This window comes from Natator depressus, chromosome 16 (assembly GCF_965152275.1).
Source record: "Natator depressus isolate rNatDep1 chromosome 16, rNatDep2.hap1, whole genome shotgun sequence".
Lineage (NCBI taxonomy): Eukaryota > Metazoa > Chordata > Testudines > Cheloniidae > Natator > Natator depressus.
The window spans coordinates 17241022-17246249 of record NC_134249.1 but is presented as its reverse complement, the minus strand read 5'-3'; positions in this window follow the sequence as shown (position 1 = coordinate 17246249).

The following is a 5228-nucleotide window of genomic DNA, read 5'->3' as shown; positions in this document are numbered from 1 at the left end:
ATTGGACAGTGCAGGGGGCTGGTAATGGGCTGGAGAGCAGTAGGTTATGGGATGGAACAGAGGGGGCTGTGGGAATTTGACCCCAAAGTCTCTTAGTTCCCTGAGAGGAGTGAGAGTATCCTTCCCCCAGAGTAGCATGGCAGATGGTGGCATAGGATACTGGGATTCTACCCACTGTTTCATTAGCAAAGAGTGAATCAATACAAGTTAAGTTGAACAAATGGAACTTTATTAAACCCTGGGCACTGCTCTGTTCATGTGACTGAGGTGCTTCTAGTCTAAACCAACCCGTTCCATTGATGTCCAGTCGGTCCCTCCAGGAAACGTAGGCCCTGAAACTCCAGTTTCACTGACCAGGATACATTCATGGTGCAACACTTCTTTTGCTGATACAATCTGATGCTGCATGGACACGGTGCATGGGCAGAAGCAACCAAGTGTGACTGCACTTTGCCAAAAAAGTTTTATAAGTAGCATTATGCTGGCAGCACTATGCCTGCAGAAATATTGCCAGTAAAACTTTCTAGTGGAGTCTGGACAAGCCCTAGGTCATCAGTTTGAATGCAGCCTAAGAGCTAGAGCATGGCTGGTTCTGATGCAGGGTTAGGGCCTGCAGGTAAGCAAGGCTCTGTCACAATCACAATCCTTGCAGAAATGTATAAGAACATAAGAATGGCCATACTGGATCCGACCAATGGTCCATACAGCCCAGTATCCTCTCTTCCAACAGTAGATGCGTCAGAGGGAGTGAACCGAAGAAAGTGATCCATCCCCTGTAATCCAGTCCCCCAAAATGGGAGTGCTTTTCTAGGTGCCTGCCCCAGTGATGTACAGCACCCCCAAGGGGGTGGAGAGGGGTTATAATGGTTCTTTCAGTCCATGGCCTCTCTGCTGAGGCTGCCATCAAAGTGTCCACAATGATGCTTATCTGTGTGTGGCACATATTACTACTTCTGTTCAACACAAAACCCAAAACCCACTCAGCTCCCTTTACACTGTGCTGGGAATTTAAAATGAGTGGAAATGTAATTGCTTATTGGGCCTTTGGCTTTGCTGGCTATAAATGCCATCTACTCCTAAACTCAGGCTCCTTTATACTGCTGGAGTGGTGTAAAGGGGCCTCAGTGTAAATGGGTATCTGGCCCAATTGCTCAGCTACATATTAAAGCAGCTGGGGCTTGTTGTTTCTCTCTGATTCCCCTCCCCTATTTTCTTCTTTTATAAGTCCCCCCTACCTCCCAAGGAAATTATACACAAAACCGCACATTAATGCTGCATTGAAGTCTCAGATTTGATCCACAAAATGTCAGGAAAGCTAATGTCCCAAAACAAATGTTTTCTCAGCCACATTGAATAGGTAGTCTGCTCAATAACTGGCTGGGCTATTTGCTGAAAATCTGAATGTACACTGCTGGCAAGGCTCCTGTTAGAACCTTAACCTTTGCATTTCCTGGAGATTTTATGGTCAAATTTGCAACTTTCCTGTTGCATTTAACATAGTTATTTGCATGGAACAGGTCTGTCTGTTGAGGCCTGGTTGGGCTTGACAGTCTTTTCCTGCCAATCTGTCTGTTGTTCAGATGAAGTGGTTGGAAAGCACGCTCTTTCTCCAGCTCTCTCTTTCATTCAGACGCTCTGATAAGGCATGGGCTGTCCTATCTCACACCAGGAGCTGTTCCTCCTCCCTAACAGGCCCGCTTTGCTGGCTGACAGTTAGCAGCCGGCAGTGCTTGATAAACTTATCAGACAAAAGCTGAGCTCGATGCATGGTCAGCTCCTCCCCATCCTCAGATTTCCCCACTCCTGCTCTCCCTACGCTTGCTTCTCTTGCTCTCTTGCCCTTCCTGATTGGCAAAGGGAATGCTCCTAGGTCACCAGTTCAAAACCAGCCTCAGGGCCAGAATAGCAGATATTTGCCTTTAAACTGCTCCTTGAAAATGAAATCTTCAGTGAAACCAGACTGTGGCAGGATGATTCTTAGGCTTAATGTCCCCCTAGGTCTCTTTCCTTGGGATGTTCTTCACAGTTGCACATACCATTGGTGGTCTGGTTTGTTCTTTCTCTTTATTATTCCTGTCTCTTGGGTATGTTGGGGGGTTATTATAGTGCTGGGGGGTTATTATTTGTGTGTCTGGTTAGGATGATATTCTCTTTCATCCTCTGATAGTTTTGGAATTAGATTGCTTTGCAGAGTTATTTTTCTAATTAACTATTTGTATTCCAATAATGCCTAGAGGGCCCAACTGAGATCAGAGCCTCATCATGTTGGGCGCTGTTTATATAAATAATGAGAGTCAGTCTCTGCCCTGAAGATCTTACAATCTAAGTGGATAGGGCAGACAAAAGGTTGGAGAAAGGAGGTATTCTCTCCATTTTACAGATGGAGAACTGAGGCTCAAGGATTAAGGGACAGGTTTTAAAAAGTGGGTGCTGAGCAATTATGAAAATGTGAACTAAGTGATTTGCCCAAGGACACAGAAAATCTGTGCCAGATCTCTTGAGCCCCAGCCTCGCCACAAGACCAACCTTTCTGTCTACATTGACTCATGATATGTTAAAGTGCCCTTGTTCAGTAACTCTGCTGTATAGATCTGTGTTGTCTCAGTCCTTCTCTACAGAGTACATTGACTGTCATAGCTATTCTGGTATAATTTAACTATTCCACAATAGTGGACTCTATTCCAGAATAAAAGTAATTTTTATCCCAGAATGGTTACTCCACTGTGTGAGTGGAGTAATTCTTTCTGAATCAAAGACACTTTTAGTTTGGAATAGAGTGTCCATATGTGGATCTATTCTGGAATAGCTAAATTATACCTGAATAGCTTTTCTGGAATAGTTTATTCACAGATATGCTGGTCAACTTCCCCCCTGTAGACAAGGCCTTAATAATAGGAAAGAATCTTTATTAGACTAACGGGGAACATGTTTCTGCAGCTGTATTGTGAGACTGACTAATGTCCTGAGGCTTCCATTTATGTCCTCTGTTTAGAGTGTAGAGCGGTGACATGCTGATCCCCTTGAGCTGAGAGAATCTCCCAAGGGATGCAGCACTTGCAGAGAGGTGGGGATTTGGGCTGGGAAATGGGCTTATTTGTTTTCCCTTTCAGTGAAAACACTTCCTCATAACCACAGCTCAGGAGGGAGGCAACAGCACTTGGCAAACAAACTCCTCTGAAAGCTGCACTTGCTGGACATGCTTAGGCTGTTTCTGAAGAGTGTGTGGCTTGCTTCTGCCCTGCCCTGCCCCAGAAGCAGCCATTTTGCTTAGTGAGTGTCTGTCTGCTACTCACAGACCTCACCTGCACTAGGAGAACAGAAGGGTTCTTCCCTGGTGCTAGCTAACGTGGTAACCAATACGAGGTAAAATCCTAGTAGAGATAAGGCATCTTGTAGTATTCACCTGAGTAAGCATAAGTCAGGTTAAAGACTAGGGGCGGCTTTTTTACACTTAAAACGCTGCATCGGTACAGCTGTGCTGCTGTAGCACTTAAGTGAAGATGCTCCTATGCTGATGGGAAAGCTTCTCTCGTCAGCATAGTTAATCCACCTCTGCGAGAGGCGGTAGCTATGTCGACCAGAGAAGCTCTCCCCTTAGCACAGCACTGTCTACACGGGGGGTTAGGTCAGAATAACTACCTTGCTCAGGGGGTGCAGATTTTCACACCCCTGAGGGGACGTAGGTACACCGATATAGGTCTGTAATGTAGACCGGGCCTAGGCCTCCCCATAGTCTTTCAAGAGGCTCTGATTCAGGAGAGGACTTAAGCGAGTCTGTTTCTATTCATAGCAACGCTAATCTGCTGTCCTGAACAGAGGTGCTTTCCTGAAACTGGCACAGATTTTGGTTCCCATCAACACCCTCCAACCTCATTTACTAAAGCTTTTTTTCTTGCTGGCACTCCCCTGGGAGAGCATTCCCCTCTCCTTTCCCTCCCCCCAGCTCTTCCCAGTTTTGATCATTCCGGGGCCAGGCTATGTCCAGACAGATCCATGATCAATAGCATGCAGCTGGGCTGGAGCCCTCTATGGCTGAAGGCTGCTGGGAGCAACTCATCCCCCCCCCCCCCCCAATCTTCTGGCAGCTGCCCGGAAGGATTGCTTTGCATGGCCCTCATTTGCTAAACAAAACAGTCCAAATACCAGGATTTCTTCCTCCAATAAAGGAACGAAGGTGTTGGGGGAGAGACATGGGAGGGGGGAAGGGAGGGCTCAGTGAGGAGCAAAAACAATCAGCTCTTTCTTCAGCCACAAAGATTAGTTGAGATTTTTTGTTTTGTTATCTGGTTTCTTGATTGACTGGCCAAAATGTTCTGATGCTGGGATAGACGGTGGGAAGGGGGCTATGTTCAGAGCAGTCAAAATTGGGAAGGATTTGTATGTTTGGGGAACAAGGGGGCAGGTGTGTCCGAATCTGATGACACCAGTGGCCTGATCCTGTAGGGTACTGAGCACCACCAACTACCAGCTAAGTCAGCTGAGCAGCTCCCAGGTTTGGATGAAGCATGAGCCAAAGGGAAGCCCTTTACAACAAAGCCTAGCCCATAGGCTAACTGACTTCTTGAAAGAGGCTGTACGCTGCCTACAGGCCTCCTCCCTATCTTGTGCCCATGATCTGTTCTCTGCTGACAGGTCTCCCTCCAGAATTCTGACCTGAAGGCTCTTCCACCAGCCCTGTGCAATGCGGTGTGTGTGTAGGCACAACTGCTTCCTCCCTCCCTCCCTCCTTCAGGTGAATTTCAACAGTTTCAGGCGATGCAGATTAAAGTGTGGAATTGTGCAAAGGAGAATCACTTAGCTCCATAGTGTTGCAGCTGTGGGCCTTTTGCTTTTCTTCCTCCTTTCCCTTTCCCTTTCAAAAAACCAGGGAAATGAAAGGCAAAAAGCTCTGTTGGGGCAATGTTAGAGTGCACTGACATAGTCAGCTCAGGTGTGTGGGAAGTGTGTCAGTGCAGAGTGCTGTAACAGGGCTCCTACTGGACAAAGGAGCCTTTTGTGTTGGCAAAGACGAGGACAACAGAACTGTGATTTCTGAACAAGCGGTGTAACATGAAAGGGTGCTTAGGGCTATGCCCCACACTCATGTCTTGGGTGTGCTGTGAAGCCCAGTAGATTGGCCTGAAATGCACCGTTGTGCTTAGAACATTGTTACTTCATTGTGGCTGTGACTCAGGTTTCCCCACCCCCATCCTCCTGGTCTCATAACCCCATGCAGTTTGGAGTCCTGG